We start from the raw sequence: 18676 nt of genomic DNA, 5'->3' as shown, positions 1-18676 counted from the left end.
CAAAAACAGTTCACAGACGTTTCCCTTCCCATCCTTTCTCTCTTAATGCATGTGCCTTGCAGAAAAGGCACTTGTACTGCCGGCTCCCAAGATTATAAGCCCCTTTTACTGCACAAGTACTGCTTGGGATCTACAATTTGTACGTACACTGAACACCTCAAAGGAGATAAATCCGGGTTCAGGTGCTGTTAGACCCATCTTCTGCATTAGCATCTTGGCTTTTGCTGGGCTTGTCAGGAGTGAGGTGTCACTTAGGGTAGATCCTGCAGCCAGTGTTGGAGCCAGGAGTGGGACCACACTGGCAGTGCTGGGTCTGCGGTGGAGAAGGAAAGGATGGTGTGATTTGGCAGCTGGGCTGTTTGTTTGTTTGGAAGTGTGTGGGGAGGACTAGTCTGTGATGCTGAGGAACAGATTTGGCCTGATACTTAAGTACCAGCTCCCAGGAAATTGCCATCAGAGTAATTAGCGTGTGCTGACTTATTTGTACAGTGATAACAGCAGGAAAGTATTGAAGCAGGGAAAACAAACACATTATTCATCTGAACCTTCAATCCGCAATCTTTACCTGACAGTTCACTATTTGCGATACACAGGTCTATTTTTAGATTTCCAGGTCAGGCGGGCTCTTTTTTCTTTGTTTGTTTTGTGTTTTCATTTTTATTTTGCTGACACAAATTGGAAATGAATCTGTGCTTAGAGATAAACAATTTTTTTGGATAAACCGTTTGAATAACAAAGAATGTTTTCTGTGGAAGTGCTGAAGTGTTGCTACAAGGCTACTTGTACCCTTGCAGTTAGGGATGGAGATGCTGCAGGTGGCAGCCGGGCTTGGCAGGAGGGGCTGGCTATGCGGATGCAGGAATGAGAGCCCTGTTTCTGTCAGAAGTGTTTGGTGTGACCATGAGCATCTTCTTTAGCCCAGGTTTCCCTGCTTGGTGGGAAGTGCTGCTTAACCAGCCAGGTTAGAATTGCCCATTGAGATGTGAACACCAAGAAGAAGGTTTAGTTACTTGGGTAATAATTATTATTAGTGAGGCTGTGGGAGAATGGCACAGGGTCACGGGTGTTTGTGGTCGTGAGGCATCCAAGAAGGTTGTTTAGGGAAGGCCATCCTTATATGTGTGAGTGTATGGAAGAGCTGGTAGAGAGCAGGAGGTGTTTGGAAACTCGGAGAAAAAAAGTAGGCGTGGAGAAACGCATTGATTCTCCTTGGAATGGAAACAATGGGGATAAAAGTGTTTGCTCTGCCCTTCCTTTCCATTCCTCCTGTATCCTTCTTACCGAAGTGTCATCCCTAGCCACCCGCAGTGGTGATTCACTGCCAGGCACTTGTGATAAATCCTTTGAAAGCTCCTCTTCTCCTTTGGTGATTAGAAATAAGTGAAAAGGGTGGGGGCAGAAGACAGGCTGTCTGCAGGGGAAGAGAGCCGAGAGGCCCCAGGGTTTCTCCTGGAGATGGATTTTGTGAACAGCTGAGGAAATCACCTGGCAAAGCACCTCCTGAAGCCAGCAGCTGTATCACAGGCACCCCTGGCTGCAAATGCAATGCAGATAAAACCAGAGTTAAAGCGCCTTTTTTAAATACCAAAGGCTTTTAAGTATTCAAGCCAGCCATCAAAAAGGTGAGTTACCATCTCTGTATCTTGAGATCTTTGCATGGAGCCAGTATGCCTCCCTGGAAGGTGGGGCTTAGGCAAACACTAGCAATACAGCTCAAATCAAAGGTAAATGAGTAAAACTTGTGACCTCCCTTATGCAAGATTCAGCCTGGGTAACCCAGCGGTCCTTTAAAGTCTTAGGAAGGGATTTCCATGCTTTGCAGCCCCAAAAGTTCATCCCCATCCCTAACTGCCCCCATATTTTCCAGCCACCACATGCAGGTCCAGGCCTAGAGAAGGCTGGATTTTAACCGCAGCCTCCAGGTTTCTTAGGGATCGATGGCAGCTCTTCTGAGTTTTGTGCCACAGGCTAATTCACTCTCTTAATCCTATCACTGTCACAGTGGGGCCACACATTTCAAGCTCTGAAGGAGGAAGAGACAGGGGTGAGGGAAGGTATTGCAAATGCACAACCATGAACCAAAACTATGATGATAAGAACTTCATACAAACCAGCCGGGAGGTGGGATTTGCATTCTATTTGCAGGAAGGGCTGGCTGAGGGCATTTACGTCGTTAGGGCTTTTCAGCTCTTTAAGGATGAAATGAGGAACCATGTCCTGGGACACACTTTTGAAGCTTAGAGGAACCGAGCAGATGTGAAAATGCTGAAGTCAAGAAGGAGAAAGGGAACCTGGAAGCCTAAATATGATTATCATCAGTGGGCGTTTTGGAGTGTCAAGAGTTGGGAGCTTTGTTCTTTAGTTCAAGTGCCTTTAGTCTGTGGGCACGGACCTCCTTATGCTCATTCAGCCTGTGTGAACAGAGAAATTAAGGTGTGGTAATAATAGAAGCAAAGCAAAATCGTCAGCAAGGTATAAAAAGACAACAGATTTAGAAAGTGTGTGCACGTGTGCATAATTTGCGTATGCATATGGACATAAAGCTACATATTTAAGGCTATTTTTACATATCTTTGACTTTAAAATGTTTTTTTGTGATCTGTAAACACTGCCCAATCTATGAAATTTAGGTGGTCTCTCCCCCGTTTAGAAAGGAAGGCAAAATGTTGATAATATTTTCACATGACTCCAGATGCTACAGCTTTTGAGAAGTGTACCCAATCTTGAGAGACTGGGTGTCCTGAGAGACAGTGTGGGTCTGGATGAAGTTGCATGGTGTTATTTGGTGAGGTTCATGTTGAAAGAAAGAAACAAACCCAGGACAACACAGGTGTCTCCACGAGCAGAGCTGGTGAAGCTCAAATGTGCTATGTGTCATGCTAATAACTTTTTAAGTAGAGCTGTGTCCTCTCTTTGGGGCAGAGGAGGTTTCTTTTCTTCCTCCAAAATAGTTGTGGAGGATAAGGTCAACGCAGTCATCTGTATCGTTCAGATCCCAAACTGACCTCCCATTGATGGGGATTGTGGTGGTTTGCCTTTTGATGATGGTGATGATGACGATGATGATGTGTCATTATTGCTGTTGCTGGAGACAGTTTTGGCAGGCCTCTGTTCCTGGTAAAGGTTAATTAGCCTTCCCACTTCCACCTTTCCTTCCCCACCCTCTTCCTAAGCCATTACAACCAAGCCTGGTCAGAAGTAAATCTCTTTATTAAAATATTTAGAGCCTTTCTAATGCCAGATGCCAGAGAAACAGTACTGTAAACCTGTGGGCTTCACAGCGTTTGAGCCGAGTGACTTCAAACCACCTGTATTAATGTAATGTAACACTGGCTTGGAGGAACATGGGTCAGCAGAAATTAATGGGGTTTCTTTACTGGCTGCTTTTATGAATTCACACAGCTCTGATTCATATCTCAGTCATCGCTGGCACTGCTCTCTGACTTCCTCTACCGACCCCTGATTTAGGGGCATTGGAGATGCCCATTTGGAATCCCCAAAACTATTCCCTTGCCATCTTTTTGAGTTTTAGGGAGCCACAGATTTGCTGCGAGGATGTGGTTCTTGAGCCATGGGCAGCCTGCCGTTGTGCCTATAGGATCCTCATGAACATCGCCTCTAGCCCGGAGACATGAGTTGATATTTATCCTCCTGGCCTCTGCGTGAGAGAGCAAACCATTAGCAGGTGGGACACCGAGGCACAGGCTAATTGAATCGCTGCTGCCATGAGCCAGGCCGCAGGGAAAAAGAAAAAGGCTCCCAGTCCAGCATGTCATACATTAGGTCGCGGTGCCGGTCTGCAGGCGTCGCAGCCCTGCGCTGAATTACAGCCGTGTCTGGGAGGATGCATGAGCTACATGCAAAGCAGAGAAGCCCAGCAGCCCTCAGGTAACTTGTCTGGAAGAACTGCCAATAACCGGTGAAATCTCAAAAGCAGGAATTAAGGAACGGTGTCAAAACACAGCTGGCCTCCGCTGCTTTTAACTGCTGTTTTAACAAGCTCAGAAAGTCACCCTGCTCTGATAAATGACTGTCGTCTTGCCCACTGTGGCGTGACACCTGCCAAGGTGGCTCTGGCTTGTTCTGGCCACCCAGGATGAGAGGGCCATGCATGATTTCTGGCATGAACATGTGGTGAAAGTGATTCTCAGGTTTTATTTCCTTTTCCGCATCCACTGGTAGATCTGGCTGCCAAATGTCTGTAGTTGGCTTTGCCAGAAAGCTAATTGAAGGGACATCCCTCCAAATGATGGCTAGCACTGAGGAGTCACAATTATCCCATCTCCTCAGCTCCCGGGGAGGGGAAGGGAATATGTGTGCTGGGAAGCCACTTGAGAGAAGAAATCTTTCTGATTCCGAAAGAGAATCTAAATCCCCTTCTCTTGGAGTTTAAAAAAAACCAAACAAACTGGAGAGTTTTGCATGCCTTTCTGTGTCACAGACCAGCCCAGGTTGGAAGGGACTTTGAAAGACCATCTGGTCCAACCTTTCATGGAAAAGGGAGCCTAGATGAGATTATCTAGCACCTTGTCTGGTTGCATCTTGAAAACATCCAGTGATGGGACTCCACCATGTCCCTGGGGAAGTTGTTTCAACGAATGATAGTTCTCACTGTAAAAACCCCTTATTTCTTATATCATGTTCTGTTTCTGCTCTGCAGGTATAATTTTTTGACTTCCTTTTGTTTGGTTGTGATTTTCCACAGTTCCTCAGCTGGAAAAGAAAAACAAGTCGATGTGGGTGTGAGTTTCTTGTTCAACAGCATCTCATTTTGCCGCTCATGGTGGAGATCTGGCAGCTTTTGCTGCTCTTGGGCAAAATCCAGGTCTTGGTAGTGATGGGGTGCAGAGAACCTGCAGATGGGGCAGGGATCTCTGGGGCTGGAGGGACCCAGACACCGATAACTGGGCCTTTTGTTCTTTGTGCCTTGTTGATTTCTAGGTTTCAAGGTCATGGTGCTTGTTCAGTCCGACCTGCTGTATAAGAGGAATTCCTTGAATTAGTTTCCACTTGGGTTCAGCATCTGTGGATGGACCCAGCCATGCATTTTGGGGGGAGTAAAAGAGGCAAGGTTGAATCCCATCTTATTTGAAAAACTGCCAGCACAGGATCACTGGCCATGCCAGCTGGAGGACTTTTCCGTCTTAATTACCTGCAGTGTTGAAAAACGGTACCTTTGCTTCTGGTTTGTTTTCTGTCGAGCTTCAACTTTTAACCTTTGGTCTTGTTACGCTTTTGTCTGGTAGACTGAAGAGCTCCCTTCCTGACAGGTACTTACAGGCTGTGAGGTACCTTTTAACTTTCTCTTTGATTGACTTCCTTGAGCTCCTTGGTACAAGCCTGGTTTTGTTCTTACAGCTGTCCTCTGAACTCTCTCCAGTTTTCCCAGCATAATTCTTAAAGTGTGGGTACAAGTATGAAACCTCGCACTCCCGTCAACTGTGCCAGCCCAAGGCCCAAAGATAACAGGGCTTCTCTGCTGGTACGTGACATCCCTCGTTTGTGCAGTCCTCGTTGTGGACCTGCCTTGCGAGCTCACATTGGGCTAATTATGCCTCTTACCTCAGCCAGTCCTGTAGGTCTGGTATGTTTGAAAAGTTTCCATGTAGCCATTTCTGTAATATGCCAAGTGTCTCATTAGTCTTTTTGATGTATTTTTTTTTTGCTTGCTTTTTATTCTGGAAGGAGTTTTAGTCTAACCTTTCTTGCCGTACCAGCCACACGTCAAAAATCTTTATATAGCTGAGAGCTGCTAGGAATGTATTTTACAGAACTGGGGGAAGGAAAATGGTTCACAAGAGGGAAATAACAGTGAGTGGTGGGACAGGACTGACTGCGTGCTGATCTCTTCACCTTTTGATGGATCGCTTTCTTCCATGGACGAAAACCGTGGAGATGGTTAACCTGCAAGCCCTGTGCCAGCCAGACCTGTCCTTGCTGGCTATGGAGCGTAGCACCAAGCTCATTGCTTGGGAGTCCTGGGCTGGCTGCCCCCGCTGAAGGTTTTGGGTCAGTGCTAGCGTATTGCTAGATACGAGACACAGAGGGCTGACTGTATTTCCAACTTGGGTGCTTTTATTAGTTTCATGTTGTTTCTTATATATAATGAGTCAGAGGAAAGAGAGGTGTTGATCTGATGGGGAACCTAGAAAGCTTTTTGGTAATAACATCCAGATGTTTCCTTAGCACATCTGCTTAAGGCACTCTTGAAGACGGTGCCTTCAGCAGCCCTGCTGGTGCATTTTACTGCCTGCTGCTATGTGTAATGCTAATTTATTAGTAATGCAGGCATGGAGGAGCGGGAAATGTAGACAGCAGCAGAAGCAGGGACAACCAGCTGCCGAGGAAGCATGGGAGAGGAAGGCAATCCAGACTGTAACCCAAATTATTCTTGCTTTTACCATTCGGGTAAGGTGTTTGGAGGTAGTCTTGCATGTAATTGTTTTAAGTGCTTTGCCCCAGGTTTGCCTGGTTACAGGTCACTGTGTACCTGTGCTGTTGCAGCTCAGCCATGTGGGCAATTTATCCATCTGAACATTGACTTCAGCCGAGAACAGGGCAAGACTGATGCGTGAAAAGATGTTCCTGCCTGTCCCCTTACTCCTGGAAAGCTGGTTTTGCTCCCTGGTTGTATCTGTGTTTAGCACTTCAACGCTGCCTTGCTAATCCCCGTGCCAGGACTGTCAGCATGCTGTGTTCCTCCCGGGGAGGGTCAGCGTTGGGACAGCTTGGCTGCCCCATGCCAGGGCTTCGGGCAGCTGGGATGCTACTGGAAGCTGTGCTTTTAATGTCACTGTGTCACCGTAATTCCCTGCCCAGGGGAATATCGCTGGCAGCCTGCAGATAACGCTCTGTAATGCCAGATGCCCTGAGCCTTGCAGTCTCTTTCTAGGCTGCACATCACAAACCCTGGATTTACGGCCACAGCAGTTCCGACACAACACCAGCCCTGGTGCGCGCTGGAGCTGCTCACACCACGCTGCTCTTTCTCCCTCTTCCTCAATGACTTCTGCTGGTGGCTAATTTCCAACATCACAGAGAGCGTGTCTTCAGAGCAGACCAGTTTGTGGTGCTCATTGGAAAGCGCTGACGTGGACACCTGGTCTTGAAAGGTGCTTGGCAGCCACAAGGTCTTTGAATAACAGAAGAATCTCATCACGCAAAATTAGGGCTAGTGCGTCACCTCCTTCTAGGGATGGGGAGGTGACATAGGAGGTTTTGCAGGTTAAAATGAGGGAAGAAGGTGGAAGCGTGTGGTTGGGGTGTGGTAAAGCACTTCAGTGGGGAGGAGACGTTGATGTGGTAGGTGCGTGTGAGATGGTTGGCCCAGAGGCGTAGATCTCATCCTATTCGTGTTTCTCCCTCTCTGATGGGGGACACAGCATCATGACCTGGCCAAGGATGGGCCATCAGGTGCATTTGGTTACATGGCAGGGAGCAGGCCTGGCCCACTGATTCACGGGATGGAGATGGACGCAACGAATTGCGTTGTACAGCCCAAGAGGAGCCTGTAGTGCCTTGGGGTGGGGTGGGAGGGCCTTTAGAGAACCAGCCTCCGTAACAATGCTGCAGGTCTTGGAGCAAGAGAGATGGTGTGGCATGTAAATGCTTGACACATAAATGCAGAAGGCAGCAAGAGATGGTGAGAGAGACCCATCTGTGGAGTTGTGGATGGTACCACCACCTTCATGGCTGGGCCCCTGTTTACAATTCTTGTCTTCCTCGCTGTCCTTCCCATGCTCCTGGTGAGTGCCAGGACCATTTGCTTCCACCACACTAGTTAACCATCTTGTTTCTTCTGGCAATGAGGTGATCCATCGCTCTCAGCTTCCCTAGAAAAAATGCTTCAGTGGGCTTCACTGGCTTTGTACCTCGTGTGCCACGTTCTGTGCCCAAGGGAGGAGGTTCCTCAGCAGTACGAACCAGCCCTCCTCCTCCTCCTGCCAGCCTCTCACTGCACTGTGGGTGTCTGTAACTAAGATCATTAAATCTGGGTAAGACCAAACATCCATAGACAAAAGAGATGCCTTTTAGGAGGCTAAGTTACAAGTTATTCCCAGCTGCCTTCTAAACCTGAATTGGTGTCTGTGTTGCCTACCCTGGCAGTCCTCCTTGCTTGCTGGGTTGGAGTTTGTTTGGAGTTTGCTCCTAATAAGATGGGGCTGTCGGTTCCTTCTTCTGCAGCTCTTGCCATCCGAAGAAGTCTTGGCTATATCTCCATCGTGTTGATTCTCCATGTCTTCCAAATGTTCCCTGAAAGCAGATGGAGCTTGCTGTTTCTTCTTCAGGACCATTACATGGGACTGCTTGTGTCCAGCCAATGTCCACAGGAGGAGCTCCTGGACATTCTGAAAATCTTTAGTTCCTGATACTGTGTTTCTGTTTCTCTCTGTGCAGAAAAAACCTGCTATTTTTGACCTTAGAAGTTAATCTAGATTTGTTTTTTGGAGTTTTTCCTGCCTCCTCATTGGGCCAGTATTTTATACCCAGTGGAGCAATGTCTGCGTTAGTATTAATCAACACACATTGTAGTCATTTTGCTAGTCTGTGAATCTGTAGTTGAGCACTGAAATTGTTTTAGGATAGAATTGACATGTAAAACTAACTATATTGCATTGTGTATTAAAATCCATTTAATTTGGTTAAAGCAGCTCGATGTTTCCTTTGTCAGCACTTGAGCTGACTGGGAATTTTTCACCAATATACCCGTGCCGAAGTTGAATGCACCCTCAGGAGAGAGTCGGCTTCAATAAATCTTCCTTTTTGTGGAAAGTATAGTAAAATTTTGGAGAGGGTTGGCTACTGACAGTACATCTAAATTTTCCAGCTGTGTTGGTATTTTGGTTTGTATTTGAAATGAATCTTTGTTTCTAATGCAAATTACAATGAAAAGTGTAAAAGTTTATGATACCAAAGTGAGATTTTCCCACTGTTGAACCAAAGTGCTTCTAATCAAAATCGTTTTAAATTTAGAAAACTTCAAAACGCCAAGGTTTTTATCTTCCCCCCCCTCCTCCCCACTCCTTTAGAATGGGAAAAAAAATAATCAAGCTTTTGAAACCCTCCAAGGGTGATAGAATTGGGGTTTTTTCCTCTTTCTTTGACATGCCTTGTTCATCATCTCAGTTTGAGCAGTACCTTCTGTTGGCTGAATTTGCAGACATGAACAAGATGTTCTTCATTCAGTACTGTAAGGGCAGGGTATCCCCTTGAAGGGGGAATCAGATATTACTCTCTTTTAATACTAACAGAAACCATGTATAAAACCTGAAAGTTTGTCAGTCTGTCCCGATCCACATACTAAAATTGTGTTTTCTTTATAGGTGCATTCACTGTTCAGATGATAAAGCTTGACGAGCTGGGTTTTGCCTTGGATTACAATGTTTCAAAAGACTTTCTGAACTCGCTGGGCAACCCTTCCCCTAGGCTTTGGGGACAGGGGAGCTTAAGTTGAAATCTCCAGTATCGCACAAGGAGAAAGAACAGAGTTGGCTGCTTTGCACAAGTAACTAAAATCAGTGCTGTGTTGCTGTTGGGAGTGCACAAAAGGAGAAAAGCCTGGAGTATAGCTCTTGTGTTAGAGATGGATTTTTGCCCAGGAGGAAGGTGCACAAGGGAAGATACAGGAGGAAGGAGGAAAGGTGATGCTACAAGCCAGCTTCCTGACCTCCAGAGTGGGACTGGCTTCATAACAAGGTAAAAAATACCCTAAACCAGCCAAACATTTTCCCTCCTTCCCACCTCACTCAAATACCCATCACGCAAGAAGTGGCATGAGTCCAGGCACTGATTTTTGATTGAGTGGTTTCTCGTACTGCCCCCAGCCTCCCTCCTGTTCTGTTACCCAATCCCCATGTCCTGCATCACCCGTGCCTGCCTCTGCAGAGCCCATCACAGAGACCAGCAGACACTTGAGCAGGCTTCATGTAAAAATAATCAGCAGATCTCTAGTTTTACTTGTCCACATATCTAAGACTTAATTTTTCAAGCAGCTCTGCTCACACACGCACATTAAATACATCGCTTCTGGAGGAAACTTTGTGCCTTTACTTTGTGCCAGAGGAGCTTGCTGCTTTATTTTTGGAAGGGAGGATAACAAGTCCCTCATGCTCATCTGCACTATTTGCAGCTCCAGCTCCAGAGCACGACAGTGATGTATTTTCCAAACTGATGACATACAAAGAGAGCTGAAATAAATGGGCTTATCACATTGCCTCATCCAAAGCCACAAGAGGAGAAAGGCAGCAGCTGGGGAAAATAGAGCAAAATTACCTGGTTTCAATTTACCACCTTTGGAGAATTGAAAAATGTTGTTTGCAGAAAAGGAAGTTGAAGCTTGATTTATTTTTTAGCTTCTTTCCTGCTGCAAATATTTCTTCCTTTTAAACATATGTGGCTCCGTGCTTGTTGTGCCCTGGGCTCTGGAGCACTGGGAGCATTCCTTGGAGGAGAGGAAGGCTGACCAAGATGGCAGAGAGGTGTCTTAAGTTTCATCTGTTCTAGTGATACAACTCAATGGGTGTGAGGGGCATGTGGCTTTCCTCTGCTGCACTTTGCGCAGTCAGGATGGTTTGTGGTGGTGAGGGTGGAAAGGCTTGATCAGACTCTTCCTCTGAGGTTGCTCTGTGTGGTGTCGCCAGGAAGGCCATGCCAGCACGTGCATGTAGACCTATATTGTCATGTTAACATTCCCTAATAAATTTGGCAATGATGAAAAATTCTGAACTGAACTCCATTGAGATTAAAATCCCCTCGTTTTTTGCACATCAGAGGTTTCCCCACTCCCCCTCACCCCCGTGTCTCGGCACTGAGCTGGAAGGAACATCTCTTAGTATTAGCAAGAAGTTTTTCATCTGACTCATTCAGTCGTTGGTTTAACTGTTGGTATTTCCAGTGAGGATGCCGATGACATGGGTAGATCTGGTGATGGGAAGATACCACTGGCCAGGAAGCAACATTGATTTCACATCAGTGAGGAGATTGTGACCAAGTGTGTAGCTACAACATTTCTACACCAGGTTTGAATCAGAGAGAGGAGGGACACTTTCAAGGTCTGGGTCTAGCCCAGTTCCTTAGAAGCACCAAATTGAAATACGTGCGGGTTAAACATGAGTTTCTGTTTCAGGGTGGATGTTTCCAATGTTCATCTTCAGTTTGAGAGTGAAATTCCCCTATTTAAAGGTGATGGTGGGGGAGTGTGTGATACAAGTTGAACCACAGCTGTGCTGTTGAAGATGAGAGGGAATAGAGTGGCTGTACAGAGTGAGAACATCTAGTTTTATATCTCTCTTGATGATAACCGAGAAAGGGTAAGAAAGAGCTCTATCTTCCCAGTGGTTAAATATGCTAAGTGCTTCTTGGGAGCATCCTTGAGTTGTCCCTGTGGATCAGATGCTCCTGTTGCAGCTCAGGTGAAGGAGTTCATTACTCTGAGCAACTCAAGCCAGGCAGTGTCTGGCCCAATATTCTGTTCATACAGATTAACCCGGGTCACCTAAAGCAGAGGTGCCAAGCTGGACTTAGCAGGGGGACACCCCAGCACTGAGTAGACTGGTGAGACTGGTGGTCCTGCTGTAATGACTAGGGCTTATCTCAGGAGGCTGGAGTTCAGCCCTCGGTCCTGTCTAATTCTGTCACTTAACCCCTCTGCTTCCTCCCATTGAAAGCATCTACTGGCACTTCATACAGAGCCCCAGTCCTATCTGTGGGTGTAAGCTCCTATGTAATGAGCAGGATTTAACGAGAGAAACAGGCCTTAGAAAATCCTGTGCAGCCGTGCCTTGGTTAGTTGTGTAGTACTGTTGTCTCCTCGGTGGCTTGATGCTCGGAGGAGAGAGATACTACCCCTTGTATCTCGCAGGAGCCTCTTCCAGGTCTCCAGAGAAGAACAGTGTAATTTGGCACTTATTATTTCATTGCATCAGCTTTTCGGAGTGTGGGAGTGCTCTTAGCACAAGCAAATAAATTACCCGTCTCATTTTGCTGCGTGCTCTGCAGCCAGCCATATGTTTGAGCCTGATAGAGATTCTTATCTCACGGGCTAAAATTACTCAATGGAGGATGACATTTCTTATCAAGGGCTTTGCTGAATCAGAGAGTGGCCCTGGCACCCAGCTCTGAGACACTGCTCCTCTTTGTCCAGCATCCCAGCCTGGCGATAAATGGATTTGTGTCTGTAGGTCAGAGGTGCTTGCGTCAAGGTTTTGCTGGTGATCGAGGCTCTGAGGATTGTCCGTGTGCCCAGGAGGGTGTGAGATTGAGGAGGGGAAGGGAGGCTGTTCGTTTAACTAAAACAGGCGGGCCTACCGCTGTGCAAACGCGTCTTCGCTTGGAAGGTCCTTGTATGCACGGCTGGTGACTTCAGCCTTTGTAGGGACCCTCTTCCCCCACTGCGTGTGAAGGCTTTGCTTCACATTAGGTGGTGCGAATAACCATCCTCTCCTATACCAGCCATAGCTTTTCTCCAGACTTACTCACAGCTTGCACAAAGCTTCATCTCTCCATCCTCTCACCTCTTTAATGGATAGGCTGTTTTCCTTCCTCTCTTTCCCTTTCTGTCTTGGTGCTTTGGAGTTTGTCTGGTAGTTGTTGACGATTCAAGGTGTTCTCTGGGTGTTTAGCAGGTAGGAGAGAGCCAGGGAGGAACAACTGCTGTTGCTTATAGCTTCTTCCCACACAGCATCTTCCCTTTGCCTTCTCTTTGCCCCTGTTCAGTGCAGAACTGACAGTGCAGGGTGTTTAGTTTCTGCAGTGCGTGTGGGCAAAGCTTTTGATGGAGAGCAGAGGGACCTGTTGGTGGATTGTCCTTTCCTCTAGCTGAGCTCTGTCCATGAAGGCAAGTTTGTCCCTAGGAGCCCTCCTGGGCAGAAAGCAAGACCAGCCATCCACCCAACCACCCAAGTGTGGTTAAACTCTCCTTGAGAGGTTCCTGGAAAAAGCAGCTCTGAATTAGCATCTTTGTTTTTCCCTTGCAGGAGGGTGTCTTTGCCAGGTCAATACTCTCTTACAGTGTTGTACTAAGGACAGGGCAGGGTCGTTAGCTCAGCTCAGCATCAGTCTGATAAATTGCACTCTTCCACAGACAGAAACTGAATGCGCATTGTGGGTTTGTCCTGCTAAATGGTCTCATGTGAGTTTTTCAGGTTTTCTGTGGCCACAGCAAGTTACTCGCTCACCCTTTAATTAGAAGTATCTTCAAGCTGGCCTGTGGCAGCCACGTAATGCACAGCACGAGGGCAAGTCCCAGATGTCCAGCAAAAGACATTATTTGTGTGGGTGTAAGGTTGACAACCGTGTACGGTGAGGACGTTGCAGCTGAAGGTCTCACCATGAGCACCCGTGCTGGCTCAGCTCTGGGATGCTCTTAGGAGCATGGGATGGGTCTCAGAGTGATGCTGGCCAGAAAGGACCGCTTTGGTTCAAAGAGCCAAACCACTGGCACATCTTTCTGCAGTACCCCATGAGAGATAACAGCCCTCCTTGGTGTGGCAGTGGGCCAAGACTGCGTCATGCGTGACTCCTTGGAAAGGCTCTTCTGCCATTTGCAGCAGCTGTCCTCTTTGTCAGCCTGCTAGAAATGCTGGGGCTGATGCGTCCCACATCCCCAGGCAGCCCTATCCCCGGGGCAGGGTTGTGGGGGTCAGGGAGCAGGACAATGCCACCCTACTTGTGGGTGGCACCATCCCTGGGGATGCACAGCCTTCCTCCTTCTCCTGAAACAGTGTCCACAGCCTGATTTTGAGGTTTTTCTGTGTCCTGACTCCTGCTGTCTGTCGTGCAGCTCACCACCCATCAGAGCTCACAGCGCAGTGGTCCCAGGCGTTTCTGGGTGCCGTCACATGTGAGCTAGATCTCCTTTCTTTCAGACTTTCTCTTCTCACCATTTTCGTCCCTGAATTGTTCTGAGTCACCCCAGCCTTGCCACAGTGACCTCAGGCCAGCCTGCCAGCCCCTGGCCCTGTGCCACTGTTGAGCCACCGCTGCCCAAGCGCTGGTGCCCGGAGGTGATGCTGGGATGGAGGTCTCCGGTGCTGTGGATGACCAGCTGGCCCTTGGGCTGTGCTCCCCAGCTGGGTCTGCCTGACATAACACCACAGTAAGTTTTTTCCCATTCTCTAGCTCCTGCTGAGGTATCTGCATGTCGCTGCTTTGCCTCTGGGTGCAGGGCTGCCCCATCCTGTGGAAATGGGTGGTTGCCTCAGTGGGGGGTTGGGGGCAGTCACAGGGAAGCACCATGCTCGGGACTGGTGTCCAGCTGGGGTGGCCAGCCAGCATGGCCAGGTCACTCCCAGCTGAGTCAGCCTGGCTTGTCCTGCTGGGTGCCTGCGCTTTGTCCTGTCGCAGGATCATGTTGGATGGAGGAGAGGGAGGGGGTTCCCTCTAAGTGCCGGCTGTGTACTCTGTCTGTCTGTCGTCTCAGGTGTTGAGTCTTGCTGTGGCTTCTGAACTGTTGCAATTAACCTTGGCTGAGTTGGACTCGGGCAGCTTACCCACAGTGTGTGCCCTGCATACCCACAGCATGCACCCCACATACCCATGGTGTGCACCGTGCAAACCCATGGTATGGTATGCCCATACCCTATATGCTCCCAGCACGCACACTGCATACCCATAAGCAAGCATCCTGCATACCCATGGCATGCAGCCCTTGTAGCCATGGCATGCAGCCCACACACCCATGCCATCATGGCGTGTACCCCACATACCCATGGCATGTACCCGGCATGCCCCATAGCATGTGCACCTCAAGCACGTCAAGATTACATGCCAGGTGGTGGTGCTTCAGGTGACGAGGAGAGCTCAGGTCTTTGCTTTCAGTTCCCAGACTGAGTTTGCAGTTGGGAGAAAACAAGAAACCAACAAAAAACAAAAAACCAAACCAAAACCAAACCTGTAATTTTATTTGTCAGCTGAGATAATTTTTCTCTAGAAGCCACCAGTGCACAGTCAACCTGCAACCCGCAGTGCTCTTGCTAGAAACCATTTTCTGGGTTAAGCTTGCACGCTCATAGTGGGAAGGTTGAAGTGATTCCAGTGTGTGGCTAGGACGTTGTCAGTGCCCAGTTTTGGTCCTGCTCTGACACAGCCTTAGGTGGTGGTACAGCAGAGATCTGTGGAGCAACCTGTTGGGGATGTGGTTGTGGCTGGCAGCCATCCCGTGTGTAGCTCTGGGAATGCAGGAATGGTGACTGGATGGGCTGAACTACCAAATATACTTGAATCCCCAGATCTGTTCAGCATAGCTGCTGCCAGCCAGGTAGGAGTTGTGGAATCTGGAAGAACCTCTAAAACATCTGCTCTATGCTCAGGGCTTCCCAGTACCAGCATAGGCTCCTGCATGTGAAGCAGGACAAGCCAGCAGAAATGCAGTACACCCTGGGGAAGAAACAGATGAGCTCGGTCCCAGTCATTTTAAGCAGGTCAGAAAATATCTGTTAGAAGGTGAATCTTCAGTAAAAAAATAACTGGGAACCTCTTCTCTGTCACTTTGGTGTCCTGAAAACACTTGGGTGTCCTGAAAACAGAGCCCGTTTTCGAAGGTGCTATGAACGGACGCTGTGTCGTGCACCCTGTGCTTGCTTGAGCAAACTGAGTGCAGGCTTTTCCCCATCCAGTTTCTGTCCTCACATCCAAACTATGCTTGATCATCTTCCCACCTGATTTGTTACAGTAACAAACAGCTCATATAGGTAATTGCCATCAAGCTTTAATTGAGGTTCTCCATGCCTTTTTATCCGCCTCCCCCCCCAAAAAAAAGTGTTTAATCTTGATTGCTTGGGAGTATGGGAGCGTGCAACCCAGTGCCCTTGACTTTGGCAGTGATTTAAGCTCATGCATAAGTGCTTTCCTGATCTGAACCAAAATTACAGTAAATCTTGACGACCTGCAGCAGGAGTCTTTCATCTGCACAAAGCTCTGTGTCAGTGAGGGAAGCATTGACAACTCTTGGAGCCAACAGAAAGAATGTGTAAATCCTGGCAAGGAGGTGAATTACCGAGGAGTTCAAAGCATGGCACACCCTTTTATGTACTCTATCTCAGTTGTCAGGAGGGAGTTAGCTCTTGCAATGTGATGCTAGGGATGTGGACAGGGTTGTTTTGTGCTTTCTGAACTTTGCCAAGCGATCAGGAGAGCGGGTGCTGCCCCGTCCCATGAACTCCAGCTGGCTGAGCATTGCGGGATGCAGCATGAAGCTGCACTGCAGTCACTCATTTCCTTTGGTACTGCAGCAGTAACTTTACAAAGCAGTTGGTCCGTAGCTCAGGAAATACTTTTCTGCTGACCACATCCCTCACTAGTGATTGCCCTCCCACTCTGGGAGGCAAAGGCAGGAAGAGCGAACTTTTAGCTGAACGTCCTCCAATTGAAGGTTCTTGGTTTTCAAAATTAGTCTGATACTTATTTTTTAAAAGAATACATGATTTCTGGAGTATTCTGTAAGATATCTTTCACTGGGCTTTGCAGAATGATTAATTTCTTCTGAAAATTTTTAAAGGGGGAAGTATCACTGTGATGCTGCGTAACTCCAGAGGACTGCATGGGATGCAGGCAGGTGGTGATGGCAGGAGGAAGGAGTTAGAGGTCAAAACAAATGCAATTTATGCAAAGATACCATGAAGCAATTCGACCTGGTGAGGGCATTGAGCAGCAAAACATCTTCCCAAGGAGAGACAGAGCATCACTGCTTTGCTCGTGTGACACAGGGGAGGATCTAGCTGTCTTCCCCAGGGGATAGGTTGGTGCATCTTTTCCATCTCTAATGTCTCCACTTCCTCATATCTGATGTAAATAATTTATAAGGATCGAAACATGATCTTGAGGCCGTCTGTGCAGGAGGAAGGCTAAAGCCTGGGGCCAGGCAGTGTGCAGGGGACCTGGTACCTAATGCAGTGCCTGTTCTTCATGGGCAGTATGCCACGTGAGCAAGTGCTGGATTGGTGCGTGAGCCTTACTAAAGTCACCCTGCCCGGTCGTTTTATTCTTTCCATCCTTTTCTCCACATCTGATTTCTTTCCCCCCTTATTTCAATTTTTTCCCTCCTTTTTTTTTTCTCATCCCTCCTCCCCACCCCACCCCCCCCCTTCTGTTTTTCCCTTTTCTCTACTGTTTGCCACTATGTCCTGCATGTAAAGAATTGGCTGCTCTTTTTGCCAGGCAGTAGGTTTTGGCTGTAATTGAGCTGCAGGTATTTTGGCTGTATAAGAACTAAACAAAGGGGCTGTCACTTCTGTACTGGTCTGGCTTAAACTTGGGGGTGAAACATCACCTGTCGGTGCCGAAGGGAGGTCCGCAGAAAGCTCCACTGGCAGCGGGGTGACAGCTGGCTTGAGGTGGCAGTAGGTAGGAAGACTTATCTTCATCTTTGAGTTCTGCATATATAAGTAGCCATCGAGTATAAAACCCATGAGGCATGGTCTAGTGTGAACATACCTGCAGCTACAGCAGAGTTTTAACTGCCAGGACAGTTGCACGGGTGCTTCAAACTTTCTGGAAGTCAGCACAAAGTAAAGCCACATCTTGCTAGTTGTGCTGCTTCCTTGCTTGGCAGACTGGCTCACCTGTCGCTCCAGAGGTTGGGGGAAGATGATGCAGAGTCCTTTTGCCATTCAGAAGGGTGGGTTAGCAAGTGAAGCAGCCAAAGGTGTTCATCAGATAGATAAAATAAATACAGCCCAAACTCCAGGGGTGGGCTCACCTCCAGGAGAGCTACCTTCATCTACCCTAGTGTCCTGGTGGAGCATCTCTCCGATGAGGAAAGACTGAGAGAGTTGGGGTTGGAGAAGAGGAAGAGAAGAGGAAGAGAAGAGGAAGAGAAGAGGAAGAGAAGAGGAAGAGAAGAGGAAGAGAAGAGGAAGAGGAAGAGAAGAGGAAGAGGAAGAGAAGAGGAAGAGGAAGAGAAGAGGAAGAGGAAGAGAAGAGGAAGAGGAAGAGAAGAGGAAGAGGAAGAGAAGAGGAAGAGGAAGAGAAGAGGAAGAGGAAGAGAAGAGGAAGAGAAGAGAAGGCTCCCAGCAGACTTTACTGCAGCCTTCCAGTACCTAAAGGAGGCTTACAAGAAAGACAGGGAAAGACCTTTTACCAGGGCCTATAGCAACAGAACAAAGCGCATTGGTTTTAAACTGAAAGGGGGGAGGTTTAGATTGGACATAGGAAGAAACATTTTAAGCTGAGGGTGGCGAAACACTGGACCAGATTTGCCCAGAGGAGCTGTGGATGCCCCCTCAGTGGAAGTGTTCAAGGCCAGGTTGGACAAGGCTTAGAGCAACCCGATTTAGTAGAAGGTGTCCTTGCCCATGAGAGGGTGTTGGACTAGATGACCTTCTAAGATGCCTTCCAGCCCAAACCATTCTATCGCTATGATTCTTCAGATCATGCAGCTTGTGATCCCCTATTGCAGTCGATCCATTCGTGTTAACTGACGGGGAGAGACATGGCAGTTTCAGTCCGTTCGGCAGCAGAGACGTGCTTGTGCCACGAAACTGCTGGCAGCTGCTGCGGCTCAGAGGTGGCAGATTCAGCAGAAAGGTGGAGGAGTAGATGAGCCCGGAGCCTGAGCATCCCTTTACCTACACAGGTGAGCTGGGTCAAAGCACCATAAAAGACCACGGACAAATGTCTGTGAACCTACAGAAATATTATCTTGGACTATTGCTCCTTTCTGGGTCTCTGAGGAAACAGG

General features: G+C 47.9%; 1 long non-coding RNA gene across 1 annotated transcript in view; it reads left to right on the top strand.

Annotated features, from left to right (window-relative positions):
- LOC119144926 overlaps positions 1-18676 on the top strand; it is a 134891-nt gene that overhangs the window by 88697 nt on the left and 27518 nt on the right. Inside the window, exon 5 of the long non-coding RNA XR_005103251.1 lies at positions 9324-9696. This is a non-coding gene — a long non-coding RNA (uncharacterized LOC119144926). The remainder of the gene's footprint in view (positions 1-9323; positions 9697-18676) is intronic.

This window comes from Falco rusticolus, chromosome 3 (genome assembly GCF_015220075.1).
Source record: "Falco rusticolus isolate bFalRus1 chromosome 3, bFalRus1.pri, whole genome shotgun sequence".
NCBI classification, from domain to species: Eukaryota; Metazoa; Chordata; class Aves; order Falconiformes; family Falconidae; genus Falco; species Falco rusticolus.
Note: the sequence above shows the minus strand (reverse complement) of the source record. Positions and strands in the feature narration are given on the sequence as shown.